Raw genomic sequence first — 16,598 nt, 5'->3', positions numbered from 1 at the left:
ATTGCTTGCACCATAAAATCATCCAAAACATTCAATAAGTTCCCACTTTGTATGACACTGGGAAGGTTAATGTATTCTAGCCACTTGTCCCTGCATTCGCCTAACATTGTGACGGCAAATGACTCTATCACTCTGCATGCTAGTGAAGTCTTCCCCACCCCTGTCTGGACTCATGGCCAAGGCTCCTCTCCAATCTCCACCCAGTTTTGTCATTTTTAATTAAAGAACTACATTTGAAGGGAACTGAACTCGAAGCTACAATGGACCTGTGAAACCAACCAACCGGGAAATGCTTCTTTGAGCTTCTCCAAATCCAGTTTTCCCAGTCTTGTATTTTATTTCACTGGATTCCACTTTCTTACAGAAACCTCTCCTAACTTCTGCACAGTCATTCAGGGCCAATGGTTAATTTTTACTCAGCTTGGCCAAGAAATGACTGGTAATTGTGTTAGACACAGAAAAACTATGAAAAACATATAATAAAGAAGAAATTTCACTTACACATTTATTAATTACTATTAGTAAATGTGAGGATGGTTTAGTAACATCACTAAACCTCTGGGTTTCCAAAGTCATTTTACTTCAAAATGAAGCAATATATTTGCATTTTCTGATTCGGCGACTGCTGTCTATTAGAGAAGGAAGTACATGATTGCTTGCAGTGTTTTCCAGTCTTAAGTAACCTTTGAGGAAGGAGTCAACCCAAATACAGATCAATTCCATCAGAGTCCCCATTTATAAGATAAATCTCAAGGAAGCCTGGTCGGTTCCAAGAGAGGATAAAAACGGGAGGGAAGCTAACAGGGAACTCAGCGGAATGAAACTAGACTCGCTCCTTCCTTTAAAATGTCTTTATCAGGGTGTCACTACCCTGAGCAGCAGTTAACTGCTCCCGGTTCCTGGTCATTTGCGGCTTGCTGTGTACCTCCTGCCTCCTACCTAATCGGTCAAGAAAATATTCCTCCCCCTAAGACACACATCCTCTTGTTTATGTTGACCTCCCTCCTGCCTGTTGAGCTCCACACTGCCGCTATTATGTGGCCCCAGCCAGGCTCACAGAGAGTTCCCTGGGGTGAGAGGCTGTCAAATTAAAGGACATTTGAATAAATTGGGTGCAGTGCAGGCTGTCCTCCCTTTAACCTGAAGCACGCCTTCCCGTCTCCCTGCCCTTGTCTCCAAGTAGCCTGTTGCCTGGTAAGGACACCACAGCTCCCAACCACATGGCATGAAGGCCAGCAGGGGAATTTGCAGCCCTCTGTGTGAATCCCTGCCTCCCAGGAGGCACACTTAGCCCAAAGCATGGGGCAACCCAGAAGTTTAATTAAAACCATTTGGTTGAGTCTTTCTTCACCAGTCCTTCAGAAATGCAGTGAAATAAGAAAATTAGAATAAAATAAATAACCCTCGTCATTATTTTACACTCTTTCTTTAAGAGAAAATAATTTATTTAAAAGACAGAGTAAAAAGAAACAATGAGCTCCCATCTGCTGGTTCACTTCCCAAATGGCCACAACAGTTAAGACTGGGCTAGGGCAAAGCCAGGATCCAGGAGCTCCATTCAGGTCTCCCATGTGGGTGGCTGGAACTTAACTGGTTGAGCAGTAACGTGCTGCCTCCCAGGATATGCATAAACAGGAAAGCAGCATCAGAGGCAGAGCCAAGACTTGAACCCAGACACTCCAATGTGGGATGTTCCCAAGAGGCATCTTACCCACATGTCTCATGCCTATCCCAGTCCTCCTACTCTCAACAGTGTGTTATATAAGCACCCGGTGAGTGTTATTATTCCAGATTCTATACTAAGCCCTCTATATTACTCTTTCACCCCCTTCTCACAACTATTATAAGCAATAAACAAACATGATTGATGACTTTCATCCTAGAGACTAAGGAAATAGAGTTGAAGAAAATCCAACGCTTGCTATGTCCCAAACAAAGCGGAGGTTCAGACGTCACCTAATTCTCACCTCTAGGACCTTTATCAAAAGCAGCATCAGTTGTATGGTCTCAGCCCTGAGCTGTTTGGTCACCTAGTGTCTCTGGCTTCCTGGAGAGGCTCCAGCTGACCCCCCCCCCCAAGGCTGTGGGTGGTGGCCGATATGTAACATAGGTGTGCCCTTACTGAAGTCATTGCCACCTCTTTCCTGTCCACTCTTCCAGTCTGAACACAGCTTAGGGTTTTCTTTCTGTCACTGGAAGTTTCCAGTTTGGATGAGAAGGCTTGCGTGCTTGGTACTAATAAGAATTTGGACATTAGTCTGGGCCTTGTCTCACCCTCAGCCCAGATGTCCTTGGAATGCTGTCCAGGCTGTGCTATGCTGTGACTACAAGGTCATGGGAGGGAAGCAGAAGCGAGGAGTATCAGCAGACCACAGAGGAAAGGCTGAGAGCATCACCGACTGGTGGCGGGGAAACGGCAGAGGCTGAACCTCTCAACCAAAGAAGAAGGCACGTTTCTTTGGCTCATGCTGGATGGTGTCCAAGAAGGTGGCAGTGAAAAGCACCACATCTGCGAGAGCCAACACTAACAGCCTGATGTGGCCCTCCCCAGATGTCACAGACCATGGTCACACAGTGGGCCCTGGCTTGACATTAGTTCTGAATCTGCAGTCCAGACCCTGAGCTGGGCTCTGACCATGACTGCCACTCACTGTCACCTAACACCATATGGCATTGTGCAGATCCAGGAGCTTTGGAAATCTGGTATTGATGAAAAGTGATTGATAGAGGCAGGGGGTGGTGGTGGTAGAAGGAATCACGGTTTTATCATCTAAACTGGACTGGTACTGACCATGAAAGGATGTAGTCATAATTGTGCCAGGACTGGGTGACCTGGCATTGTCCCTGGCACAGCGGATGTGTACCACCCACTTCTGGGATAGAAACTACCCCACAAATCACAAGATTTATGAGACGAAAATGTGGCCTGCTCTCTCTCTCCCTGCACCTGACAGGGCTCTTGTAAGGGAGGACAGGATGCAATAATGTCTCTTATGTCATTTTGTAAATGGTTAAGGCAGCATCCTTGCATTGGTTAGTGAAGGGAACCACCAGACACTGACCTGAGTGCCCTGACCTGGACACAGTGTTCTCCACAGGAGCTCATAACCAGGGCTTCAACAGAATTACCAATACCTGGAAGTGAGAAACACTGTTTTTGAAGTTGTACCTTATGCTAAATGTGTGACATTTAATAAATTGAATGAAATTCCTAAAATATCCTTCATAATTCATTTAATTTAGAGAAATGGATCTCATGAATCTACAGTAAAGTTCCAATATAAACATCACTAGACTTTTCCTGAGTCAGGAATAGTGAGATGCCCCCCACCACACAGAAAAAAAAAAAAACGCATGGATACACACCATCTCCCGCATCATACATGTGAAAAGCAGCATGGTGTGGTTGTTGAGACACTAATCAAGAAACCCATACCCCATATTGGAGTGGCTGAGTTCTAGTCCCAGCTCCACTTTCATAGCAACTTCTTGTTGAGGTGCACCCTAGACAGGCAGCAGATTAAGACTCCGGGGGAGAGACCTGGATTGAACTCCAGGTTTTGTGATCCAGCCTGGCCCAGCCCCAGTGTATTATGAACCTCAGGGGTGTCATTCAGTCAGCAAATGGAAGATCTCCATCTCTGCTTCTCTCTCTCTCTCTCTCTCTCTCTCTCTCTCTCTCTCTCTCTCTTTTCCCCCTTTCTCTCTCCCCATTTCCATTTCCCCCCCTCTCTTTCTCTCTCACACTCACCCTTTCTCCCTCTTTCTCTTTCTATATCTTTCTCTCACCCTTTCTCTCTCTCTCTGTATCTTTAAAATAAAAATAAAAATACATAGATATGCTTAGAGGTTTATGCCATTAAATGGACATATTAAAGCTTTTCTCTCTCATTCTACCAGAATACTGCTAATACCAAACCAATTGGCACTATACTCCTAATCATTGTTCTAATCAGCTGCAGTCAAAACTTAATGTGTTGGTACGCAGGCTTCCAAGTGCTGAAAGATCAAAGAGAAACTAATGAGATACATGAATTGTATGCAAGCATGGAAGTCTAGAATTCCATTGAGTCATTATGGACTTGCATCCAAGTTATGTGCACTCCAGCTGACCAGATTTGCACCACTGCACTGTATTTGCCATATCCCAACATGGATAGTGTAAATCTGACCACAGACAGAGACTGCTTCCCTCTCTGCGGTTCTCAGTCCTAGCTGCTGTGTCTTGATTTATGCGAATGCAAAGAACAACACAGAGCCCTAGGAGAGTTAGTAGGTCTGTTAACCAGGAACGGAAGGCAATCTCCTTACTCACAAGAAACCTCCAAACCATCCTGTTTGCATTTATACAAGTATGTGCTGACTCCTAGTAGCTGCAGACTCCTGAAGACAACAAAAGGAATATGCAAGAGTGGCACTGTCCCTCTCCCAAAAGCACATGGGACCTAGGAAATCAGAGTTGCCATTATCCTGAAACAAACAAACAAAAAAAAGGCTAAGCCAGGAAGAGACAAAGAAGAGCAAAAAAGACTGGGAAGGAAGAGGTGAAAAAAAAATGCTAACTGAGTATGGGAAATTTCACAATTTTTTTCTTAAGAAAACAGAGGTAAGCAGGACAGTTAAGGGGTGAAGTGGGTGAACAACTTTTCTTTCATGCCTTCCTGAAGATATGAAACAAGTGGCAGGCACAGGAGTGTCAGAGTCACTTCAGCAGTCTGTTAAGAAGGTGCACAGCAAAGAGGGAGACTCCCAGGCAGGGCAGGATGTGGAGCAGGCCAGGGCCTGCACCAGCACCAGGTATGTGGTGAGAGGCAGGCGCTGGCCCGCGGCAGGTGCAGCACAGCCAGTGCCCGGCGGCTCCAGGAAAAGCAAACCTGCAGGTGCAGTCGGGACATGTCCTGTGCTCCCCAGCCACGCGTTTTTCTGAATAGTTGTCCTCTCTTTATTGTCTGCCTGCAAGACTTTTTGTGGCTGGCAGAGTGGTGGAGGGACAGGTGGGGGAGGGGTGCGGGGCAGGAGCTCTTTGCTGGAGTCTGTGATGCTGGTGGCTCTGAGGAGACACACAGGCTGTTTCTGGCTGGAGGGGTGGCTGGAGGAGGCTGTGGGCTCCACATGGGGCCGATTAGGGGCTGAGGAGTGTCAGAGTATCAATGAGAGTACACCCCAGCTCCGTGGAAGAGCCAGGTCTCCTGACTGGCAGCTCCCCGTCTCAGCTTCCTGTGCCTAGACAAGACAGTTCTCCCAGTTGGTCATTGCCTGGGAGCATTCTCTCTGCCTTCAGGCACCACAGTGATAGCCTGAGCTTCCCAACACGGAGTGCATAGTCAGAACACTTCCAAACATCATTCAGATTCTCTTTGCCTCTCCCAGGACGCTGGCAGGCAGGATTTCCGACACTGCTGCCTATAAGCTCTTGAAGTTCTCCGCTAAATTACCTCTCGAACGCCTGAATTGGAGGTCATGCTGCAAATAATAAAGGATCAGATTTAACCGCAAAGAGGAGCAAGTAGTGGAGGCCATGGGTCTTGGGCCACCTCTGACTCTATGCCTGATGGAATGCCCACCTAGCTGGGTTCCAGAAGGGAGTCCCTGGGACAAGGGAAAGGTGAGGGCCTGACTCTTTTCAGAAAACAAGTGAAGGTGATGGGAGGAGCTGTTGTCACACTGCTGGTGACAGGTGACTGGTGGGGCCAAGAGGAAGGGACGGAAAGGTGAGGCATGGCTCCACCCTGAGCACAGACAGGACAGAAAGTCATAAGGCACGCAGGTGTCACGAGAGCAAAGGTTGGAGAAGGCGGCAGATTATAAGCAGGCTCCCTCATGGTGGAGTCCCCAAAAGCAGGGTAGGTTCTGAAAGCCCCAGAGCTCTCAAGCTGGAGGAGCCAGACCGTGAAGTAGGATGAGGGAGTGTGCAGGAGAGAGTTCTGATCCAAGAGCACCAGAGGGGTGCAAACTGGTCCCTACATCTGTCAGAGATTGCCCCTATGGCATTAGCACCCTCCTGCAGGCAGGGAGGGGACACAGGAGCAGTGGTGCCTGCCTGTGACAGGGTTCGGGCTGAGCCCCTCCTATCTGGCTGCCTGTTGCCCTCAGCCCTCCCTGTGTGGTGGCCTCAGTCCACCTGAGGCAAGCAGGCGGCTGTTCTAACCACACGCCCTGTCAGGACCTGTTGCTTCGGGGAAAGAATGCAAGAGAACACAATCCCTTCAAGGCGCAGAGAGGGGGCGAGAGGGCCATGCCTTGTGGTGGGGTGTGGGCAGGGCTGGCATGAGATCAGAACAGAGGGCAAATCTAAGACCTGATCCCAGGACCCTAAGAGAGGGACTTGGAGAGCCCCTCCCCCACTTGGAGAGAACTGAGTCTTCCTATTCCTTGATCCAGCAAGGGTCAAGCCCCTTGTTCCCAGCTACAGGTGGACACTTGTCACACACCCTCCTCCCTCCCCAGCCCCATCAGGCCTACACATAGGCCCTAGAATCAAGCAAATGCCCTTCTGGTGGGGCCACTGGGTAAAATCTCTTCGGGACCACACCCTCATCAGACGCCTTCCTTCCAAAGCCTTCTGGCAACACCACATCCCTCCTAGACCTAGCATCCAACAGGAGCAGTTGGGTGGTCTCTATAATCAGATGGGACTACATCAAGGGTTCCCAGGCCTCCCCTGGTACCCTAATAGGTACATGGTAAAAACCTTGTGCAATGGACAGAGGTGGGCATCAGACTACCTGCCACACTGGGCAGGGATCTTTAAGCAAGTACATTGGGAGCACCCCAAGAATAGGACCTGGCACATATGAGTTGCTCAGTAACAGGTTGGCTCTCATGGTTGCTACATACAGATGAGCAATCATATAAAGATCTGTGTGTCTTGGCTGCCTGACAGGGCTTTTGCACCCATCTTCCCCTTCTATGTCACCTTCTCAAGAAGAGCACCGATATCGGTCGTTACCTTGGCCACCCCTTGCAGCGTTCATTCAGGCAGCCCTGGGTAAGTGCCGCTGGCTGTCTGCCCACCTGCCGTGCAGTTCCGAGCAGGCCTGGAATTCCTCCAGGGATCTGCGTCCTGAGTGGGCATGCCTGGGAGAGCCAAGACAGGTGCAGTGCAGTTCAGCTGCTGCAAAGAGGTGATTAAGAGATTCCTCCTTCTATGAGGCACACAGCCCTCTCCTGTTTAAAAAAAAAAAAAGCAGCTCAGCCAAGAATGCGATGATGTGCTGCCACTGAACACACACTGTCAGTCCAATCCCTGTCCATACTGCCTGACAATCCAGAGGCAGCCTCGTCAAGAAGACAGCATCCTGGACTTGGGGGAAAAAAGTCCTTCCTGTACCTATGAGGAAACAGAATTGTGGGAAACAATTAAAAGTCTACTTGGAAACAAAAATGTTTTTAAATTAACACATATGATGAGTCTTCCACAGGTTCATGCATCATGAAAAAAAAAAACAAACAACACATGACTTTCAAAAATTTGTACCAAAACATATTTGACTTTTAATTTTGTATTTCACAGACTTTTTGATGTGCAGTTGCATTGTTAACTACCCAAGTGCAACTTATGACTATGAGTTTTAAAGCTGTTTATGTTCCAATCCTCATTTCAGCTCTTGGCTAGGCAGGCAGGTGTGTGCTGGGGTGTATGTGTTGGTGTGGAGGTGTGTGCGTACCAGCACACACGTCCATGAGGTCATCTTTGTGCTGGCTGGGCCTCCCCCTTCGCTGATTCTGCACACAACCTCCTACCCTGTTCCTACACTTGCATGCTTGCTTTGTGGATCAAACCTCCAGATGGATGCACTGGCCTTGTTGACCGTTTCCAGTCACTTCACAGGAGATTGTGAGAAAGTTGACCTCAGATAACAGCGGTGAGCTGGACACAGTCAGGAGATCACAGACAGCCGCTCTGTCTCCAGGGCTTTGAGCACAAGCATCTGGCTCAAGACTGGCCCTGAACCTCAGCTGCTGAAGGTCAAACTGCCCACAGGCAGCCCTCCTGTCCGGCTGGCCGCAGGCATAGATGAGCAAATCGGCTGGCTGACGCACTCAGCCGAGGGAGTGGAAAGGTAAACCCTGTCTACGTGCTCACACCCAGCTAAATCCTTAAAAAAGATCTGAGACCACAACTACAAGCATTGCCGGAGTCCCAATACAAGCAGCACATACACTTGTCCTTCAACAGACAATGAGCCAGTCATAGGTGAGCTGAAGATAGGACAGGAACAAGAAATGGTGAGAAAAGAGAAGGGACAGCATGAGCCTCACCCTCACCTAGGCATTGCTGGTTGTGTGGCGGGAAAAGCCCAGAAGGGATGGCACTTGCAATGGACAGGTGTGGAAGGAGCTAAGCACAGGCTTCTGGAATAATCGACAGGCCAGCCTGCAAGCTGGGCAGGAAGTCGAAGGGGATGTTCCAGCGTATACCATCTGTGCATGGCATACAGCCATTCCCCATGTATGTGAGGACACAAGATATGGAGAGTTCTTGGGAGTGCAGTACCTACTCTGGGCTCACTCATCCCCCTTGGTCAGAATGCCACGGTGGTTGGCACAGGTAAGCACAGAATGATCTCCAGGTTGTCAGAAGTGGCCCACGTGACTGGGAGTGTATACTGCATGGAGGGAGTCTCCTCTCTAGAAGGAGCGTCTGGAAGGACTAATGGCCCAGATCAAGCACTGTTATAGGGAACTGGTGGGGATGCAGAGTCCCAGGCCCCAACCCTGCTAAGTCAGAGCTGGCATTTCACTGCATCACAGTGAGGGGCACCCAGATTTGTGGGAAAAGGCCAGCCCCTGCTGACCAGGCAAACAGCCAGGCAGGATCCTCAACGGTGGCAGGCATCACACACAATAATAGAGAAAGCTCTCATGTGCCTCGGAGACATGAAGACAAAGGCTCAGGCCATTGGCACTGAGTCCTTACAGAACAGCCACCACAAACGACAGGAAATTTTCTCACTCACAGTAGAATCTGATGTGATGAGCCACCCCAGAGGGATCACCTTCATGGCAGCTAGGAGCCACCAGGAGGTCATGACTGGGGGATGGGGGAACACTTGGATCACCAGCTCATGAGGCAGTCGCTTTCCTAAATGGGAGAGGACCCTGAGGGCAGAAGCAGCCTGGATTGCCAAATCATTCCCCGACTGGAACAGGTATGCTCCTGAGGGCCTGCCAGGAAATCATGCTCAGAAGAGCTCTTACTCCATCCATCCTGTGGGTGGAGGCCTCCTGCGTTAGTTAGCTTCATCCCCACATGAGTTCCTGCCTGGGACCCCCTGCAGATAAGTTCAGGGAATAGCAGCAGACAGCTAGCTGCCTTGGGTCTTTAGGTACAGAACAAAGTGGCCCTCTTACTTGGTAATTTGTGGCTGGCTGGGTACCTCATGCTGCAATTTAATCCATCAGGAAAATGTTTTCTCCCCAAGACACACAGCTTCCTGTTTGTGGATACCTGCCTCCAAACTCCTTTTTGCTCCTCACTGCCCCAGCTATACGTGCAGCCCAGCCACACCCATAGGGTTGCCAGGTGTAAGGACACTTGAACATACAGGTAAACATAGCTCTTCCTCCTGCCCTTCCCCCAACGGATGTCCTTGTAACTCACCTTCTCTATAATACCACCAGATGTCTACAGAGGACAGATCCTAATGGCCACTCCCTTGTGCTGTGGGAGGAGCCTTTTCCCTGTCCGGGAGGCCACATAGAGCCCATGGAAAGTACATTGCCTGTGTGGCAATGTCCAGCAAAGCAGGAAGATGGTTTCAAGTTCCTATTACTGGAGACTATTTAGCGTATTTCACACTACTTAAGTCAGAAAAGATAGTGGCACATGCTCAGTTGTTAGTAAGAAAAGTTCTCGCTGTTTCTGCACTGAGTACCAAATCCCACTCGTAAATCACACAGATGTTCCCAGAGCTCATTTGAGTGGGGCAACATTCCTAGGAGACAAATGTGTGCCCCCTCTGAGTCAGCTCCTGCACATCTTCTGTGTGCACTACTCACAAGCTGTGTTCCATCATTTATTTATTAGTATCCCTTAGCTAGCTTTTTTTTTTAATTGAAAAGTTAGATACATGGAGAGGAGGAAAGACAGAAAGGAAGATATTCCATCCGTTGATTCACTCCTCAAGCAGCCGCAATGGCCAGAGCTGAGCCAGTCTGAAGCCAGGAGCCAGGAGCCTCCTCCAGATCTCCCACGTGGGTGAAGGGTCCCAGAGCTTTGGGCCATCCACAACCAGGCCACAAGCAGGGAGCTGGATGGGAAGTGGGGCTGCTGGGACTAGAACCAGTGCTCATATGGGATCCCTGCTTATACAAGGCAAGGACCCCAGCTGCTAGACTACCGTGTTGGGCCCATTTGGTCTTTCTTGACAAGCCAACCCTGTAGCTGTCTCTCAGAGCTTGAAAATAGTCCTGAAATTTTCTCTTTCAATTATTTATTTACTTACTCCTTTATGTGAAAGGCAGAGATATAGAGAGAGAAGGAGAGAAAAGGAGAGATCTTCCAACAGTGGTTCACTACCCAAATGACAGCAATGGTAGTGTCTTGGTTAGGTTGATGCCAAGAATTCCATCCAGGTCTCCTATGAGGGTGACAGCAGCCAAGGCACTTGGGCTCTCCTCCCACAGCCTTCCCAAGTGTATTAACAGGGAGCCAGATTGAACTGGAATTGGTGGGTCCCAAACAGGGGCACTTTTATGATGTCAGTCTTGCAACTTAAAACTTAGTTGGCTGTGCCACAACCTCAGCTCTTACTAAATTGTTCAAGACCTCTTAATAGGCTGGCTTTGGTTTTATGAACATATCTAATAGGGAAGAACAGCTGGCCACTTCTCAAAAGAGGCTCTGATTCCAACTATTCTCATTTAGATAGATAATTGATATCATTTCCATGACCTTGGCATAAACAGAGTTTGAACTCTTAGAAGAGAAGGCAATGAAAAGTTTCTGGGAAATGCACATTGTGAAAAAACTGTATGCTAATGTTAAAAATTTTGCACCAAAATAGACACCTTTCATTTTGTAATATTTATTTATTTATTTCAAAAAGAGACACATCTTTTTCAGCTACTGGTTCATGACACAAATGTCCACAATAACTGGGGCTGGACCAGACCAAAGCTGGGAGCCTGGAGCTCAATGCTAGTCTCTCCTGTGCATGGCAAGGGCCCAAGTACTTGAGGCACCACCTGCTCCCTCCCCAGAGTGTGCATTAGCAGAAATCTGCATCAGAAACTCACCTGGGACTTATGCCCAAACACTCCAATAGGACATGCAGATTTCCCAAGCAGTGACCTACCCACTGTGTCAAACTTTTGTTTTAATCCTATTTTCAGCACCTTTTTTTGATGCCATTGTACATGGCATCAGATTGCTTCTTGAAACACCACAATCAGGAAGGAAGCTGGTGGAAAATGAATGGCACAAACACAAATGAGACTTCCCACAGCCAGTGGTGGGCATGTTGGGCAAAGAGCATAGACCTTTTCTTTCTTTCATGCCTTCCTGAAGATATGAAACAAGTGGCAGGCACAGGAGTGTCAGAGTCACTTCAGCAGTCTGTTAAGAAGGTGCACAGCAAAGAGGGAGACTCCCAGGCAGGGCAGGATGTGGAGCAGGCCAGGGCCTGCACCAGCACCAGGTATGTGGTGAGAGGCAGGCGCTGGCCCGCGGCAGGTGCAGCACAGCCAGTGCCCGGCGGCTCCAGGAAAAGCAAACCTGCAGGTGCAGTCGGGACATGTCCTGTGCTCCCCAGCCACGCGTTTTTCTGAATAGTTGTCCTCTCTTTATTGTCTGCCTGCAAGACTTTTTGTGGCTGGCAGAGTGGTGGAGGGACAGGTGGGGGAGGGGTGCGGGGCAGGAGCTCTTTGCTGGAGTCTGTGATGCTGGTGGCTCTGAGGAGACACACAGGCTGTTTCTGGCTGGAGGGGTGGCTGGAGGAGGCTGTGGGCTCCACATGGGGCCGATTAGGGGCTGAGGAGTGTCAGAGTATCAACGAAGTTGGGAAACCCCCTACTAAGAGGGTACACTTCCCTCCCAGACTCTCTCTCCATGTTAGATTGGGACCCTTCCCCCGCCGCCCTTCACTTCCTCCACAAGCTTTCCACCTTTTGCCACTATTTGTAATATCTCTATCAGTTTTTTGTGTGAAAATGTAACACAGAGCACTTAATTAAGCTAATAAAACATTAGAAGGTAAAAGTGCAATGCCGCCATGGCATCTTTGCTGTTTATTCTCTTAATTCACTTTAGCACCGGGAAGAGAGGCTGGGCTCCACAGCCAAGTCCACAGAACAGGCTGCGAGTGACAACACAGCCTCACCTCACACTGCTATCCTTCTCAGCTGTGCTTTTTTCCACTTACTTCTTTCTCTTTTTTTCTTCTACCATGTGCAAATTCATAAAAAAAAATAGCCCTCCCCTGTCCAGTTCATGGTGATTTTACATTGGTCTGACATACTGTAGGCTATCCATTGGGAATTGTGTCATTAGCAAAGGACTGGATCGCAAGGCATGGCATTACTGGACTTTCTATACTGGTTCTCAACAGAGCTGGCAAACCAGTGTAAGATTTTGTAGGAAAGTTGGTGTGGCACTGTGTTGCACGCAGCAAATACATCAGGAAAGGCTGCCTCAACTACCGAAGTCTCAACAGACGGTGATGGCATAGGTTTCCTGCACAAAATCAAGAAGAGGAACCAGCTTTTATCCCAACCATAATTTCAAGGAATGAACCAGTACAAAAAGCTCTCTGCCTTTTCTTCTGTCACTCTTTCTTTTCAAATACATAGATAAGCCTTTCTGAAAAAAGTTTATTAAAAGTGCATATCAATTTAAAAAAAAGGTTTATCTTTTATTAGAGAACAGATTTACAGAGAGAAGGAGATAAAAAGAAAAAAAAATCTTCCATCTACTGGTTCAATCCCCAAATGCCTACAACAGCTGGAGCTGAGCTCATCTGAAGTCAGGAGCTTCTTTCCAAGTCTCCCATGTGGGCACAGGGTCCCAAGACCTTGGGCCAATCTCTGCTGCTTTCCCAGACCACAAGCAGAGAGTTGGATGGGAAGTGGAGCAGCCAGCACACAAACCAGCACTCATAGAGAATCCCAGTGCCTACAAAGGGAGGATTAGCCAGTTGAGCCATAACTGTCAGGCCCAATAGCATCCACTTTTTTGTTGCTATTGTTTTTACACCAAAACAAACTTTCTTTTCATTCCATTGTTTTCCATAATCTTTCTGAGGTTAATTCAGTTCTTTCCCCATTTCAATAAACAACTTGAGCTGTCACTTAGCGTGAAGATTCCAGAAGCCACCTGGGCAGGATCTTCAGAAGGGAAGGGTTTGCAGAAGACAGGAAGTTGTCTGGATCCTGGAAATACAGAGCCCTCTGGAAGTGTTACTAAGATCTAAAAAACATATATTCTGCTTGGGTCCTCCTCTCCAGGCTTCAAACTCCATGTGAAGAGAACAAGCCAGGTCTGTGTTCTGGAGCAGACTCATGTGAAGAGTTTGCCATCCTCTCCCCTTTCTCCCAGCATGCAGTGCAGCCATTGTTCCTTGAAGACTGTTTCTCTCACAGCCAACCACCTGCTGGGGCACTCTCTACCTGTCCTAGGGGATCACAGATTCCCCACAAGGGTGTGCCACGCAGGAAAGTAGTCTGTGGCTGGTTTCTTAGGGCAAATTCCAAAACATGATTCACATCAGCGCCCTCAATGAATTGTTTTATGAGTCCATCCTCCTTGCCTCTGTCGACTCAGAGTCTACCCATACTTGAAGGTGTATGTCAAATTCTACTCTTTCCATGACACATCCCCAGTCCGGGCTTTACCAACACAAACAAAGCTTGAAAATGAGCAAGGTGGATGGGAAATCCCGACTACCTCCTGTGAATCTTGATGTCATTGTGGTGGCATGTTTTTGTTTGTTTGTTGGTTGGTAATATTTATGTATTTGAAAGAGAGAGAGATAGAAAAGAGAGAGATGGCTTTCCATCAAGTTCTACCTCCACAAATGCCTGCAATGGCAGAACCAAACCAGCCAAAGCCAGGAGCCAGGAATTCAATCCAGATCTCTGGGATGAGTAGTGGGGATTCAAATCCATGAGCCATCCCTGAGACCTCCCATGGTTTGACTTATCAGGAACCTGCTTGGAAGCAGGCACTCCAATCTGGATTGTGGGCATTTGAAACAGTGTCTTAACTGCTAGGCTAACCACTGACCTCTTTGAAGGGCCTCTTTGTTTGGGCCCTTGATTTAGCACATGTGTTTTAGATCTGAAAGGTTGGGACTTGTACCCAACATGCCTCTATGCAGATATATATTTCAACCTAAAGACATATGATCATGGTTGCTCCATGGGTCCTGTAAGTATTGGCCCATTGATTAACCGAAAAAAAAAAAAAAAAACCAAACTACATACTGATAAAAGGCAAACACCTCCCAAAATGCTGAAGACCTGCATTTCTAGTTAGCAGGACCATCTGCTATGAAAATTACGCCCATTTCCCAAACGCTGTTTGTTGGCGGGCCACATCCTGAGTCAGAGGACTGGCAAAGCTGATTAAAGACTATCCTTGCCCTAACTGGGGCAACTGCACAACTTTTATTATTCATCTGCTAATCATTTTTATACCTATGACTTCATTTGATCTTTGCAGCCAGCCTGGGAGAAGAAGGGGCAGATGTAGTGATTCAGGGATGAATAAACTGAGGCACAGAGAGGTCAGGAGACTTCAGCTCCAAATCTGTGTAAGAGAAAGGAAGGGGCAAAGATGTAGTGCTGGCTCTGGAAGACTCCTCAGCCCAACAGGACATGCAAAAATCCACACTGGACCAAGTTCAAGGGTGTGACAGAAACAGGATGAGACCCAAATGCTCAGATGGCAGAGGGCAATGCAAAGATGGCATTTACTGCTGTTGCACTCTGAATCCCAAAGCAGCTCCATCCTGAGAGCTCCATGGGCCTGAGCAAGAACTCAGGTCCACAGACCTGCTCAAGTGCTACAGGTTCTGGAAGGATGAAAGGGACTTTGAATCCATGAGCCACAGTAATTATGTCTGCTTTCATGGAGCAATGCCTGCTTTTGTTGTGCTATGGTGCAAAGGCCTAATTATTCAAGCGCAGCCATTAGTTCCCACACAGCCAAGATGAGATGACGGCAGATGTTAATAAAGATAGCATCTTCTGGCCATTTGCCTACCAGGCTCAGCCGTAAGGACGCTTCAAATTCAAGGGCAGCTACGGCCAGGTGTGTCCACTGCAAGTCCGGGCATCAGAGCTCAGAGAGGACCTGGGACCTCTAGAGGAAAGGAGGGGCCTCTGCATGGCTCCAAGGCAAGTGAGATGTGGCAGGATCTGGCTAGAAAGTAGTGACCCTGTCTGCATCCCACTGGCTCTTTCCACACAGGCGACTGGGGCACTGACACTGTATCAGGCACCCATTTCAAACACAAGGATGAAAGGAAGTCATTCATTGCACTGGGGGATGAGAAGTACCCAGAAACCCATCCAACTTCTTGCCACCACCACCAGGGTAAAAAAAAAAGAAAAAAGTGCCCCACTGAATCTGTAGGTCTACTATTGCTCAAACTTGACTTCTTCAGGAGCAGGCACTGGCCTGCCTGCATTTTTCCTATCCCAACCCTTCTATGAGTAACTGTTAGGAAAACACAAAGGGCTTTAAAAAGTTCAAAGAATTTTTTTAATGAAGTGACTACATCATTATCACCACCAACATGCTCAATATTTAAACTTCTGTAAACTGAAACAAAATATGTGTGTATATATATATATTAAGTCGAGAAGAGAATAGGTTATTTTTTCCTCTATACCAGTCATAGCAACAAGATTTTCTGAAAACAGACTCCCTCAAGAGTTTATTATCTTTTTCCTCTGCATGCACACACAGGTACACGTGTAGGTACCGCACACCTGTCTCTGTAACGTGTAACTTGCCTGGAAACTTGAGAAACCTGGAAAGAAAAGATACAGCTCCCAGAAATACTTCTGGACAAAGATTTCTACCACCCTATTCTTAAATCCTATTTCCCTCTGCCCTCTGTCATCAAACAAGAGAAGAAGCATCTCAACACCAAAATTGAGGCATGGGGAATTCTCAGTTTAAAGGAAGAAAAAGGGGAAAACAAAACAAGACTTGTCTTAATGAAGAAAGAAGCCAGGCTCCATTCACACTGGCAAAGACTTTAATTGGACCATGCCCTGCTCTGTTGTCCGCAGGAAGCGAAGAGTGGAAGGTTGCTGAGGTCCTGCAAGTGGCTCCTCCATAGCAGTGCACTGACCAGCCCTGTGTGGCAAAAGGTCCTGCAGCTCAATTTGTTACTTCTCTTCTTAGTTTGATAAGCAGAGACAGACAGAGAGATGTCCCATCTATTGGGTCACTCAGCAAATATCCATGATAGCTGAACCAGGAACCCAATCCAGATCTCCCAGGCGAGAGTCACCCATGTTGCCTCCTAGGGTCAGGCCTGGAAGGAGGCTGGAACCAGGAATTAGAGTCAGACAGTGAACACAGGTACCTCAGTGTGAAAGGCAAGTGTCTTCATTGATGCCTTAAGCACTACGCTAAGAGCTAG

Source organism: Ochotona princeps, chromosome 9 (genome assembly GCF_030435755.1).
Source record: "Ochotona princeps isolate mOchPri1 chromosome 9, mOchPri1.hap1, whole genome shotgun sequence".
Classification (NCBI taxonomy): Eukaryota; Metazoa; Chordata; class Mammalia; order Lagomorpha; family Ochotonidae; genus Ochotona; species Ochotona princeps.
The sequence above is the reverse complement of the archived record's forward strand: the minus strand, read 5'-3'. Positions refer to the sequence as shown.